The 15,508-nt window shown below is 41.3% G+C and overlaps 1 pseudogene; it reads left to right on the top strand.

The window, feature by feature from the left end:
- Positions 1 to 3,948: 3,948 nt before the first annotated feature.
- LOC121548428 lies at positions 3,949 to 15,348 on the top strand (annotated as a pseudogene).
- Positions 15,349 to 15,508: the final 160 nt, after the last annotated feature.

A 15,508-nucleotide genomic window follows, 5' to 3' on the forward strand; every position in this document is an offset into this window, starting at 1 on the left:
CTAGGCCTCTTGAAGTGCAAGTGATATTGAACACCTATTCATTCATATGCAAATGCATACAGACAACCTACTTGCTCTAATCCTTTGTAATTACAGTAAAACACTGTAGAAATCATTTTCTTACAGTTTAATAGTCACCTTTAATGTATTGTGTTTTATTGCTCTGGCATCAAGTTAGCGTGAATATCTCAGTATTGTTTTGGCGCTATCTAATCAGAGATATATCATAAAATCTGTTGTTTGATATTGCAATTATTTTGAAGACCAATGTATCCTTAACTACAACAACATTTTCAGTAATGGTTAAAGAAACATTTTACTTGCTTAAACTTTTGATATGCGTATTTTTTTTTATCAACCTTTGTTGAGTGCACTGACTGTAAGTTGCTAAGGACAAGAGCACCCGCTAAATGACCAAAATGTAAATGTAAATGTACAAATTAAAACTTGCAAAGTACTCTCTGTAATATGTCGCTGGATGGGCAATTCCAGTAATATACTGTAAATTAGATTACAGTAACATTTTTGGTACCGTAAAATAATGGATTACAGTAGCTGTAATCCAATTGCTGCCAGTAAATTTCTATACATTTTACTAGAGACGTTTTACAGTGCAGTAATGGGCAGTCACTACCATCATGGGGGGGAGGGGAGTTATTAATGGGGGGAATCTAAATAGGCTCTCTCAAGATTCGATACTAGTGTGCTGGGATTTCAAGATTCCTCCACCGCATGGTTCTATGCCCTGAGCTATCTTTCTACCTGCCAAGCAGATGAAATATCTAGATAAAAATAAAAAGAGGTCAGCACTCTCTGTCCAGCAGTTCCGACACCCTGTAAAGGCGACTGCAGACTAGGTTCTGTTTGCTCCTAACAGAACTTGGCTAGGCATAAGCATGACAGTGCTTGCATACTCCTTTAAAAGGTCTAATGCAGCTGTTTTTATCTCAATATCAAATTATTTCTGGGTAACAATTAAGTACCATACTGTAATTTTTTCAATTCAAATTGTCAAAAATAAATAAATTAAAATATCACACAACAAAAGTAAACATTTTCCTAGGACTGTCTGGGAGTGGTCTTAGTGGGGAGGGGAAAACAGAAAATTAGTTATTGGCAGAGAGGTTTGGAACTCTCTTTCTCATTGGTCTACTGAATAATTTACCGTGTAGTGATGTCACCATGGAAGGCCAAAACTCCATCCCACCAAAACAGGCAGAAATTTCAGGCGGCCTCATAGTGTGGAAATATATATAAAACACAGGATAATCAAGTTTTTGACTGCACTGAGCCTTTAAAGACCTTCACTTGAAAAACAACCACTTGAACAATCACCGGCGAACGGGCGTAGACTTTGGCTACCGAACTTCAATTTGCCTCAAGAAAAACGTGAAAAGCCGGAAAAAATCCAGCCGAACACCAAAACGAACAAAACATCACAAAATGTTGTCGTAATATATGCGTGAAACGGCATGCCACTTTTCAACCGGATAGTATGCGATGGCCTAAGATGGTTATGTGATGTCCGATGCTTCAAACTTCATCAATCGCCTTGATACTTTTGTATCAGATCAGACTGCTTTGAAGATTTTAGGCAAGCCTCAAAGTGTCGGTATCGTGCGTCCCATCACTACTAATCTCTCATTGAATTTAAAATAATAAAAATGTCTCACATTATACATTTTTCATCTGTGTGCAAAGTCCTCACACAGCTCTTTTGTCTTTACTCACTTAGAATTGCACAGTGAAGGCTATCTGCTTCTAAATCTATACAAATACAAAACAATTAGAATACAACAATTATGCAGTGACCTACTCAGTCTTCACTCTTTCCAAGAGGTGGAAGTGTTTTATCCACTTCACAGACTTTCCAAATGTCATCTGATGCCATAGGTGGGCAAATTTCAATTTTGTCAGATAAACTTGGATACCTCTCCACACAAGAGTTACCACAGGGTCTTTCTGATTGTCACAGGTCAACTGCCCCCCTGGGTTTTGCACGTTCTCCGCTAAGAACCGAGGGGCGGAAAGGTCACTTGTGTCCAGAATCTTGGATAATTGCGCACCACCAGCATCTCTTGAATCAGTCGGCATCCCCCGACTCAGAGATAATTTTTGATAAAATACACAGCTTAGTGGCATTTTATTATCATATGAAATTTAGAATTCAGTGATACCCATTAGGCCTATGTCCCTAGCCCATAGAATTAAGAACTAGAATACTGGAACTTTGAGGGTTTATGACATAGCCCCTCTGTCACATTCATTGAATGACGGGTCAGACCAAGGCGCAGCGTGATATGCATACATGTTTATTAACTTATAAACACAATGACAAAACAACAAACGAAACTTGACGTCCAAGGTAGAACACACAACATACCTTACACGGAACAAGATCCCACAACTAGACAGTGCCAATAGGCTGCCTAAGTATGGTCCCCAATCAGAGACAACGAGCGTCAGCTGCCTCTGATTGGGAACCACACCGGCCAACATAGAAATACACATCTAGATAAACCACATAGATAATACACAACAAAGAATATACACACCCTGACTCAACATATACGAGTCCCCTGAGTCAGGGCGTGACTCAGGGGAATTTAATAGGATCTCTATGCCCTACACTCTTTGAAACAAGGTGCTATCTAGAACCAAAAATGGTTATTCTGCTGTCCCCAAAGGAGAACCCTTTGAAGAACCCTTTTTGGTTCGAGGAATAAACTTTTTGGGTTCCATGTACTGTAGAACCCTTTCCACAGAGGGTTCTACAGTACATGGAACCCAAAAGAGTTCTACCTGGAACTATAAAGGGTTCTCCTATGGGGACAGCCAAAGAACCCTTTTGGAACCCTGTTTTCTGAGAGTGTAGCCCAGGGGTCCTCAATTACATTTAGCCGTGGGCCGATTTTTCCTTGAGAGGATGGTCGAGGGGCCGGAACATAGTTATAAATAATTTGTACACTGCAAATTGACCGCAAGAATCCCAAATATAGTATTTGACAAAAACAGAATAATTTCAACCTTGATTACATTGGGATATGATCACATACTGTATGCCTCTCTATTTATGTGTGGGAATACTTGGGAACAGGTTTCCTAATTAAAATCACTTTGAGCTGATTTCCTGGTGATTTTACAGTGTTTTATGTCAAACAATGAAAATTACAAAAATACAAAATATATTGTTTTTTTGCTCAGAAAACCTGGGGTGGGGTCAAATAAAATCACCCGTGGGCCGCCTATTGGGGAACCCTGCAATAGCCTCTCAAGATGGGCACTTGTTTCAATCACAAAGATCATCATATCAGTCACACACTGTCACAAATACTGGGTCAGATGTCCCTAAAAGCCTTTTATCATTGCTGTTTTTGAAATGGGATTTACAATGGAAGAACCATAGAATTAGGAATTGAAATACTACCCTCTAAAAAACCCTCATCTGCCTTAGCTGTATGAGTCAGGCCACAGACTACTGCTTGTTTAGGCTACAATTGGCACTGCACTATCTGATTGTGGAGAATAATTTGATGCTGGACTGATTGGCGTGTACAGTAAGTAAGCTGACATATTACAATGTCATCTATATTTTCACAGACAACCATCCATGCTTCTTGTTTTAATGAAATAGACTTTATACCAATTTGATTCGTTTTTGGTATCACTCCAGGTTGTAACGTGTCAGGTAATAATTTCCATTCTCATTTGCAGATTGCTACCTGGGGATAAATTGCTGGGCCTTTTGAAGAAATCATCTACAATGGAAATTGTAGCTCTGTAGTTCTGTCTCTGCTGCTCGCCAATGGAATTATTTTAATCAGTGCAGCGACCAATGATCAGAATCCACAACCAGCTCCTATTATTAAACTCTTTGAAACGTCCTCTCCAGGTGTTGTAGAGCTTACAGAGGACCACAAATCCAATAGCTTCATTCCCTTATTCAAAATGCCAGGACAAAACACCCCACCCCATCCTATATGCTTAGTGTCAACTGGAATCAGAGACGCATTCAAATACATCAATACTGTGATGTCTGCTCTTGTATTCATCGTTGGAATAGTTGGAAATTCAGCACTGTTGAGAATCATGTATAAAAACATTCTTATTGCCAGCTCTTGGGGACATGCTGCATATCGTGATAGACTTTCCGATCAACGTTTACAGGGTGTGCTATTTGCAATCTGGTGTACAGTTACTGTCTATCCTGACAGAAAATATATATTTTGATTTGATTATCATAATGGTCAACATCTGATTTTTTTATAAAAGTGGGTTTTTGTGTTTGTGTTGGTTACAAATTATTTTGTCTGACAAAATGTTGACATGTCTTTGCAGCTCATGGCTGAGGACTGGCCATTTGGTTTGGTGCTCTATAAACTAGTCCCCTTCATCCAGAAAACATCTGTTGGAATTACAGTGGTGAGTTTATGTGCCTTGAGCATTGACAGGTGAGAGGATTGCACATTCAGGTCACATTTCTGTTCCAAGATACACTATATATACAAAAGTATGTGGACACCCCTTCAAATTAGTATATTTGGCTATTTCAGCCACACCCATTGTTGACAGGTGTATAAAATCGAGCACACAGCCATGTAATCTCCATAGACAAACATTGGCAGTAGAATGGCCTTACTGAAGACCTCAATGACTTTCAACGTGGCACCGTCATAGGATGCCACCTTTCTAACAAGTCAGTTCGTCAAATTTCTGCCCTGCTAGAGTTGCCCATGTCAACTGTAAGTGTTGTTATTGTGAAGTGGAAACGTCTAGGAGCAACAACGGCTCAGCCACAAAGTGGTAGGCTACACAAGCTCACAAAACGGGACCGCCGAGTGCTGAAGCGCGTAGCGCGTAAAAATCGTCTGTCCTCGGTTGCAACACACACTACCGAGTTCCAAACTGCCTCTGGAAACAACGTCAGCACAAGAACTGTTCGTGCCAACTGTTAAGTTTGGTGGAGGAGGAATAATGTTCTGGGGCTGTTTTTCATGGTTCGGCAAGGCTCCTTAGTTCCAGTGAAGGGAAATCTTAACACTACAGCATACAATGACATTCTAGACAATTCTGTGCTTCCAACTTTGTGGCAACAGTTTGGGGAAGGTCTTTTCCTGTTTCAGCATGACAATGCCCCCGTGCACAAAGTGAGGTCCATACAGAAATGGTTTGTCAAGATCGGTATGGAATATTTTCACTGGCCTGCACAGAGCCCTGACCTCAACTCCATTGAACACCTTTGGGATTAATTGGAACGCCGACTGCGAGCCAGGCCTAATCGCCCAACATCAGTGCCCGACCTCACTAATGCTCTTGTGGCTGAATGGAGCAAGTCACCCAGCAATGTTCCAACATCTAGTGGAAAGCCTTCCCAGAAGAGTGGAGGCTGTTATAGCAGCAAAGGGGGGACCAACTCCATATTAATGCCCATGATTTTGGAATGAGATGTTCGACAAGCAGGTGTCCACATACTTTTGGTCATGTAGTGTAGTTGGAAAGAACTATATTACTTACATTTAACATGCCAAAATGAATACAATTGTTATATGAAGAGTAATATTGTTAAAGTTGGCTGATATCTACATGTCAAAGTTAAATATATTTGTAGTAGGCCTTGGAATTCCCTTTCGTTGTAATATGTTCTTTAATTGTTATGCACAAAATGCTCCCCAGCCACATAATTTCCCTATTGATTTTCTAGGTATCGAGCTGTTGCGTCCTGGAATCAAATCAAAGGCATTGGTTTTTCCAGGTGGACAGCAGTAGAAATAACTTTGATATGTGGTATGTGGTCCTCTGTAGCTCAGCTGGTAGAGCACGGCGCTTGTAACGCCAAGGTAGTGGGTTCGAACCCCGGGACCACCCATACACAAAAAAATTTATGCACGCATGGCTGTACGTCGCTTTGGATAAAAGCGTCTGCTAAATGGCTTATTATTATTATTATATGGGTGATATCAACAATCCTAGCTGTGTCTGAAGTTGTCGGCTTTGATATGGTAACAATGGACTATAAAGGACAGCATCTGACAATATTGCTCCTTCATCCCATGCAAACAAATCAGTTCATGCAGGTAATGTGTGAATCTGGATCAAATTGAGTTATATAGAAAACAAGAAGTTCAATAATGTGTTTGATTTTGTTTTCTTTTGATAATAAATGAAAATGACACTGATTATATAATGAAGCCAGTGAGGTGTGCTTATCATCACATTCCAGTAGGTAGATCTGAAACAGCAACACTAATACTGTTCTTTATTATGTTTTCATAAGAGTTTTAAAAATCAGCAATACTTCGGCATGCCGCTGGCTTGCACGGCTGTCTTCTACTCTCTGATGACCCAGAAGATGCTGAGGAGGAAGGAGAATGTACTGAGCGACTTTACCAAACAGGTGAGTACAGACCAGAAATCTCCAGCTCTAGAACTGGAGAGCTATTAGGTGTGTAGTCTTCTGCTCCAGCCCAGCAGTCAGGGCCAGGCACAGACCATTTGGGGGACATGTGCTCCAAAAAGAAAAAGGGCACCCACCCCCAAAAAAATCCCTGCAACCGGGTCACAGGCTCGTTGAGCAATTATTACAAGAGGGAAAGCAGCACAATCTGATGAGTAAAGTATTTTGCGAAACTATTTTGCTAACCAGTGTTTGTATCTGTTAGGCAACAATTATTAGGCTTCAGCCAGGCTGTCTCTTATTGAACAGTGCAATCTGTGCTCTTCTTCAGACCAAAGTCCTGACAAAGTTCACTTGAGCACCCCTCCTCTTCGGTCAATGCCAACATAGTCCTAATCGCCGGCACACAATTCTTCAGCCGAGGCCAAAAACACAGTCTGTGTGAAATGGTTATGCAGCTCCTAATCTTCAGCCGTCCTCGCTCGCACACTCCCGTCTTCGGCATAAGTCAGGCTAAGCTATGTTAGCTAGCTAGCTCGACACTCTTCGGGCCTAATGCCCAACACTCAGTCTCTGCATCTATACACCCACTGTTCTTCTGGCTCTGCCCAAGCTACAAGCTTAGAAAAAAAGGTGCAAAGTACAACCGTACAGGGTTCTTCAGTTTGTCCCATTAGGGGAACCCTTTTTGGTGCTGAGTAGAACCCATTGTAGAGGATTCTATCTAGAACCCTCTATGTAGGGTTCCTCAAAGAACAGCCTGTATATGGTTCTACTTAGAACCTTCTATGAAGAGTTCTGCCTAAAACCCTCTATGAAGGGTTCTACAAAGAACCATTTGATCATCTAAAGCAGGGTTCTTCAATTCCGGTCCTGGAGGGCCGAAACACCTCTGTTTTTCATCCTCTCCTTCTAATCAGGGGCTAATTCAGACCTGGGACACCAGGTGAGTGCAATTAACTACCAGGTAGAAATAAAAAACAGAAGTGTTTCGGCCCTCCAGGACCGGAATTGAAGAACCCTGATCTAAAGGTTCTTCCTAGAACCGCCTATGAAGGGATATACCGAGAACCCTTTCATCTTTGGAGGGTTCTTCCTAGAACCCCCTATGAACAGTTCCACTAGACTTATTAGCCTTTAACATTTAATTATGTATGACAATACTTTACATACAGTTGAAGTCGGAAGTTTACATACACTTAGGTTGGAGTCATTAAAACTCGTTTTTCAACCACTCCACACATTTCTTGTTAACAAACTATAGTTTTGGCAAGTCGGTTATGACATCTACTTTGTGCATGACACAAGTACTTTTTCCAACAATTGTTTACAGACAGATTATTTCACTTATAATTCACTATATCACAATTCCAGTGGGTCAGAAGTTTACATACACTAAGTTGACTGTGCCTTTAAACAGCTTGGAAAATTCCAGAAAATGATGTCATGGCTTTAGAAGCTTCTGATCGGCTAATTGACATCATTTGAGTCAATTGGAGGTGTACCTGTGGATGTATTTCAAGGCCTACCTTCAAACTCAGTGGCTCTTTTCTTGACATCATGGGAAAATCAAAAGAAATCAGCCAAGACCTCAGAAAAAACATTCTGGAGCAATTTCCAAACGTCTGAAGGTACCACATTTATCTGTACAAACAATAGTACGCAAGTATAAACACCATGGGATGTATGTAAACTTCCGACTTCAACTGTATCATAAGGCCTTTCTTTGAGGGCCTAGTTATACCCTAACACAGTGGTGTTAGGAATTGCCTGGTTTACAGGCCACATCAGGCCTGCAAGTTACATTATGCTGGCAAGCAAAGTGATGTGTATTTCCTATTGGAATCCAGCCAGAGTTAGGATAGCCAACAAGTGGAATTATTAATCACCCGCAACCTGCATTCAGAATGACTGCCAGGGTAGGGAAAGTTGAATATCGAGACTACCTCAATCATCTAAACTGGAACAACCATCTAAGTAACGGGTGCAATAAATCCAACAGATTGGATTAGTTTAGAAAAATGTATGTTATTTATTTTTCTGTAGCATAAAATGTATTAACCAAATGCAAAAACACAGATATTCCAGTAAAACAAAACATTCAGAAAATCTCACTGCGATAGAGCATGCTGGGAAATATTATATATGGTTCTATGGTTCCAAAGAAACCTTCTTGGCTTCCAAAGAATCATCAAAGAACCCTTTCTTCCAAAAACAGTTCTCAGGATGTTAAAGGTTCTAGGTAGAACCCTTTGACTTACAAAGAACCCTTGTCTTCCAAAAATGGTTCTTCTGATCAAAACAGTTTTTGGTTGAACCCTATCCCTAGGCAAAGAACCCTTTGGAACCCTTTTTTTCTAAGAGTGTACGCTACTGGTAACAACTCTTGCTGTAGCTTTACCAAAACTAAGCAGTTCTCCTCGCCATTCCACGCCTGGCCAACTCACGCCGTATCCTCAACGTAATTGCTCCCCAACACCAGAGAACAGGGTTTCCTACCCAGTCCTCAATACAGAGTCCTGTCCCACTCGCACGTGCGCAGTTCCCGCCAGTTACTTCCACGTAGGTGAATTAATCAATGTGTGGCCATACAGTATGTCTATAAACTCCATTTATCATTGTACAAAACTTGCGACGCCCCACGCACGCACATGCACGCTGTGCAAATGTAGCATGTCATTACAGCCATAAACGGTGATGCATTTTCAAAACGCAAGATAGACTACAGAAATAAACTGCGTTTTATAGCTGCATTTGAAGCTGAAAGTCATTAATGTTAACAGCCAATAACAACTAGGGATACAGTGCATTCGGAAAGTATTCAGACTTTTTCCAAATTTTGTTACGTTACAGCCTTATTCTAATATTGATTAAATAGTTTTTTTCCTCTTCAATCTACACACAATACCCCATAATGACAAAGCTAAAACAGGTTTCTAGACATTTTTGCAAATGTATATTTTATTTTATTTTTTAGCAGACGCTCTTATCCAGAGCGACTTACATGAGCAATTAGGGTTAAGTGCCTTGCTTAAGGGCACATCGACAGATTTTTCACCTAGTCGGCTCGGGGATTAGAACCAGCGACCTTTCGGTTACTGGCACAACGCTCTTACCCACTAAGCTACCTGCCGCCCCGATATATTATTTTATACCTTATTTACATAAGTATTCAGACCCATTGCTATGAGACCTGTGGTAAATTCAATTGATTGGACATGATTTGGAAAGGCACACAACTGTCTATATAAGGTCCCTAAGTTGACAGTGCATGTCAGAGCAAAAACCAAGCCATGAGGTCAAAGGAATTGTCCGTAGCGCTCCGAGACAGGATTTTGTCGAGGCACAGATCTGGGGAATGGAACCAAAAAAATTCTGCAGCATTGAAGGTCCCCAAGAACACAGTGTTCTCCATCATTCTTAAATGGAAGAAGTTTGGAACCACCAAGACTCTTCCTAGAGCTGGCGGCCCGGCCAAACTGAGCAATCAGGGGAGAAGGGCCATGGTCAGGGAGGTGACCAAGAACCCAATAGTCACTCTGACAGAGCTCCAGAGTTCCTCTGTGGAGATGGGAGAACCTTCCAGAAGGACAACCATCTCTGCTGCTCTCCACCAATCAGGCCTTTATGGTAGAGTGGCCAGACGGAAGGCTCTCCTCAGTAAAAGGCACATGACAGCTCGCTTGGAGTTTGCCAAAAGGCACCTAAAAGACTCTCAGACCATGAGAAACAAAATGATCTGGTCTAATGAAACCAAGATTGAACTCTTTGGCCTGAATGCCAAGCGTCACGTCTGGAGGAAACCAGGCACCGCTTATCAACTGGCCAATACCATCCCTACGGTGACGCATGGTGGTGGCAGCATCATGCTGTGGGGATGTTTTTCAGGGACTGGGAGACTAGTCAGGATTGAGGGAAAGATGAACGGAGAAAAGTACAGAGAGGTCCTTGATGAAAACCTGCTCCAGAGCGCTCAGAACCTCAGACTGGACCGAAGGTTCACCTCTCAACAGGACAACAACCCTAAGCACACACCCAAGACAACGCAGGAGTGGCTTCAGGACAAGTCTCTGAATGTCCTTGAGTGGCGCAGCCAGAGCCCGGACTTGAACCCGATCTAACATCTCTGGAGAGACCTGAAAATAGCTGTGCAGTGACGCTCCCCATCCAACCTGACAGAACTTGAGAAGATCTGCTGAGAAGAATGGGAGAAACTCCACAAATACAGGTGTGCCTAGCTTGTAGCATCATACCCAAGAAGACTCGAGGCTGTAAGGTGCCAAAGGTGCTTCAACAAAGTACTGGGTCTGAATACTTATGTAAATGTGATATTTCAGTTTTTGTTTTGTTTTTTGGGGTATTGTGTGTAGATTGATGAGGAAAAAAAACAATTTAATAAATTTTAGAATAAGGTTGTAACGTAACAAAATGTGGAAAAAGTGAAGAGGTCTTGTGATGGACAATGTTATTGTGTGAAGAGACAGCCTTGAAAATGTTCATTTTGTCTTTTGTGAAGATATGGGGGGGGGGGGCGACATGACCCTCCTTAGGACCATCTGGTGGAACGCCCAGAATATGTTCTGTAAATGAAGATAGGAGATGGTGCCAGACACATGCAGGAACCAATCCTGTGAACCATGCAAATATAACTTGTCTGTGTAAGCAGTATATAAGAGAACTAACAGGACAGCCCCGTCGGAGCTCACTTCAGACCATTTTACATTTTACATTTTAGTCATTTAGCAGACGCTCTTATCCAGAGCGACTTACAGTTAGTAGACCAGTCCTTTATGCATCTAAGTTTGACTGTGACCTCTCCAGCTTGCTGTTAATAAACAATGATTCAATTAAGATTGACTTCAGGTGTCCCTAGTGGTAATTTCCACGACAATGTGGCGTCACGAAAATAATGATTGATTCTGCCTGCGGAGCTTTCCAGTGAGGGTCTGCGAGGAAAACCGGGGACGTTTTATGAAGCGTGAGGGAAATTCCCGTCTGACCAAAAGATGACGAGGACCCGCCCAGACCAGACCCTTACTGTGAGCTGCCCAGGAGACACATCATCCGCAAACAATTGAGGGACAAGGCGACTGAATTTCAGTAGGTAAATTTAAATGAATCTGTATAAAATAATAAAACCAACAAAACTTAACAATAAAAAGGTACCCATAGTCTTATGGTGAGAAGGCTATTCACTAGTCTTATGGTGAGAAGACTAGAGCGAAGGTGAGTAACGGTACCATGGAAAGCCCCGCTGACAGCTGTCTGTATGTATTTATAAAGAGAAGTGTCTACGTGGTCTGCAGCCACTACAAATAGCACAAAGTGTTATTGAGCATGCAGTGTTATTATATATGTATAGGAAGTAGTGGCAAGAGAACCGTTGAAGATACATATGGTGCATAGGAAGTAACGACAGGAGAATCATTGAAGATGCACATGGGGTAATAAGGGAGATTACCGAGTGTGTTTGGGAATAGTACTAAGTGAATGTGGATGTGCAAGTTGTGTGAGTGTGGAAAGGACGTGTTAAGCTGATTGAAATTTGGATAACAAGATTGGAATTTGGATAATAAGAGATGTTATTACTATTCAGTACTGAGTGAATGAGAGCTGACAGGGGACTAGCTCCGGTGTGAAAAAGGTAATATGGGGGATTACTGAGTGTGTGTCTGAATGAATACCCCAACCAGTTCTGTGTGAGCTGAGTTTTTTGATAAATAACGTTATCTAGGGCTTCTGTCCACCACTGCCAGTCGATCTACAAGTAGTGAGCACTGACAGGAGAAGCCTGTATATCATGTCACTTCTCTGCAGTCCAGAGCAAGCAAAATAATATGGCCTACTAGCGGAGGTTGCAGGATCCTATGGAAAGCATGTTCTGTCTGCACCACGCCATCACTTTGGAGGGCAGCCTGCTGGTTGAACGCGGCACGTGTATAACTACAACCAGTTAGCGTGTCATACATTTCAGAGTTCCGACCAGTACATGAATGCGGCATTGCTCCTGCCAAATGCTACACCACGCCCACGGACGAATGCCCAGTTTACGTAGTGATGTATTTCATCATCTTGATGTATCATCTTCGTGCAATCTCGTTCCACTACTGGATGGAGAGCATAGGGAGGGTTTTACAATGCAAGACAAGATGGAGGAGAGCCTAGTCTCTAGACAGGGATCGCATTTATTTTGGGAGATTGTAAAACATGACCTTTTCATTCAAGAGAAACATATGGTTTCAGTTGATAATAAAACATGTTTTGTTTAGTTTTTCCTCAATTTGTTTCTATAACTTTCTAGCAAGTCAAGCTAGCTTACAGAGCACCTAGCTAGCTAGCTAAAAGCTAGCGACCTCCACCTAATAATTATCATAAAAAACAAACATCATTACCACCACAATAAACTAAAACGGGAGGCAACAGTAATAAAGTATAATGAGTATTAATGTGTATTATTTTTTACCTAACTATTAAAATAGTACTCACTTACAGGAATGGGTAATTGTATACAAGTTGCTAGATATCCCATAAACCCATTGTCTAAAACTTATTTGGTGGTTTGGTGACTTCCTGTTCTTCAAAGGACTCTGGCTGGACTGAAGTTTGGAAAAATTTGGAAAAATTCAAAGTATGCGTTGTTCGTCTTGCAACGGAGCCTTGACCGCAATGGGGAGTTTCGATTCCACTCCGTTTTGGATGCTCCCCATTCAAATGAATAACATCAGGCACAACTTAACGGAGTGCTTATGGTTGGCATTAGTTTCTTCTCCACAATGGGTGGATTCGATTATGCTGAGCCATGGGGCACTGGTCTGTGGCCCATAACGTGAACGGGCAAAAGCGGCTCAGTCATGTTGTCAACAAGGCAGCATGGTGCATTATACAGAAACATACAACATCTCTTTTCCATAAAATAATTGGGAAGGCAGATTAAGCATTTTTATCAAAAGCAATCACTTTGCATGGGAAAACACGGAATCCTGTTAATTACTACATGTGCTTAATTACGTCACTTTTGTTTTGAGCCGACTTCGCCATCTGACAGAGCGGGGCAGGCACCTGGCTCACGCCTGGAAGGTAGCCCAGTTCTAAAACAAATGCAGTCAACTTACACCTGGTGCAAAAGGCCAGATGAATCGAATCCCCTCATAGAGTCTGGATCTGAGTACCTACCCGATGATTTCTAAAACGCAAACACATTCTAACCGTTCTGATTGGTCTTAGAAACCGATGGGTTGGGCCAGAGCCAGAACACATGTGGGTAAGCGACGCTTTGAAAATGTGTCATTGGCTTTGATATTCTGATTGGTTAGAGATTATCCAATCGCTGATTGACGTCACCACAAACGATTTCAATGACTGCAGTCCCACAAACGATTTCAACAACGGCAGTCTCAGACTGAAGTATGTAGAGAACAATGCAAAAAACTGTATACCAAAAAAATATGGAGGGGGGAAATTATACTACCACCAAAAAGGGCACTTTGGAGACTGGAAGGGCAAATGGGCATGTGCTCTGCACATGTAGAGCCATATCTGTGCATATGCCTGCCAGCAGTAACACACCTGGTTCAACTAATCAATTGTCCAGCCCATGATTAGTTGATTATTTGAAGCAGGTGTCTTAGTGCTGGGGTGGAATAAAAGCCTGCACACCCAGTAGCTCTCCAGGACAGGATTTAGCGACCCATGGTGTAGACAAGGGCGCTACCTCCATAATATTTTTATTTTTATGATGACGTTAAAATGTCTAACATAAATCTCCTTATCTGTTTTCACAGAGATGAGAAGTGGCCAAGACAGTGTTTTGCTTAGTGCTTGTGTTTTCCCTCTGTTGGTTACCACTGTACCTGAGCAGAATCTTAAAACTCACTATTTATGATGAGAAGCATCCCTAAAGGTGTCAGCTACTGAGGTAAGGTAGAAGGATACATACGATTGTCACTGCTGTTTTTAATTGTGGTATGTGATACTTACTTGATCCACTCATCCTTTTTTGTGTAGTTCTTGTCCTGGACTATATTGGCATTAATATGGCATCGCTGAACTCCTGTATCAACCCTATTGCTCTGTACATGGTTAGCAAACTATTCAAAACCTGTTTTAAGGTAAGATACAATATAATCTTCCTCATTATTTGCTATGTCAGTTCTTACACATGAGACAGAGGAAGAGGTATAGGCTGACAGTGTGATGCATGCTGTATGGACTCTGTTCAAGATCATTCTTGCCTTACTGACTGACATCACTAAACTTGTGAGGGCAATGACTTGAGGAGGTGATAGTTGAAGAATACAGTCCTGGAAAACAGTGACCAGAGCTTAACTAGACACTAGACTGATGCTGAATCAGCGTACACGCATAGCAAAAGTTCAATGTAAGGACATTCACAGTGCTTTTTTTTTATATATATATTTTTTAATATTTTTAATTTATTTTATTTTAATTTATTTATTTATTTTTATTTATTTTTTATTTTATTTATTTTTCCGGGGGGAATGGATCAGCTTAATATTGCAGATAGATTGTATCTTCTATCAATGTAATTGTCTGCATCACTTCCAATCCCCCATGTTTTTTTTTATTTTTTATATATATATTCCCCTTTATTACTTTTCAACCCCACCATCCTTTCCCTACTTGGAGTAAATTAGTGAACAACAACGACATTCACAGTGCTAGTTTGCATGTTAATAAGAACATTTACAGCAAAGTAAATCTTGGAAATTGATAGTAATCTCTGCAATCCGGAACCCAAATCTCCGGCCAGCTATGTTATCTCTGTCCACGACATATTAATTGATAGAGTTTGGTGGTTGACTGTTGGTGGACTTGTGTATGTCCCTTAGGAATGCCTATGTTGTTGGTGCATAACACCTGAAGTATTGACGCTTGAAGAGGTTCAGTCTATATTGAAGTCAAAGATACAGGAGCAAGCCCCTGAGCAACATTAGAGCTAATAAGCCCACCTCCACTTGAGTAAGAGGACACTTGACTATTTAACGCAATATATGACTTTGACATATGCACTGAAGTTTTTTTTCTTCTTGCGTTGTATTTTGTGATGTTCTTTGTGTTTCCATCTTTATCTGTCTATGGACGTTTGCCTGTAAT

This window comes from Coregonus clupeaformis, chromosome 4, assembly GCF_020615455.1.
Source record: "Coregonus clupeaformis isolate EN_2021a chromosome 4, ASM2061545v1, whole genome shotgun sequence".
In the NCBI taxonomy this organism is placed as follows: domain Eukaryota; kingdom Metazoa; phylum Chordata; class Actinopteri; order Salmoniformes; family Salmonidae; genus Coregonus; species Coregonus clupeaformis.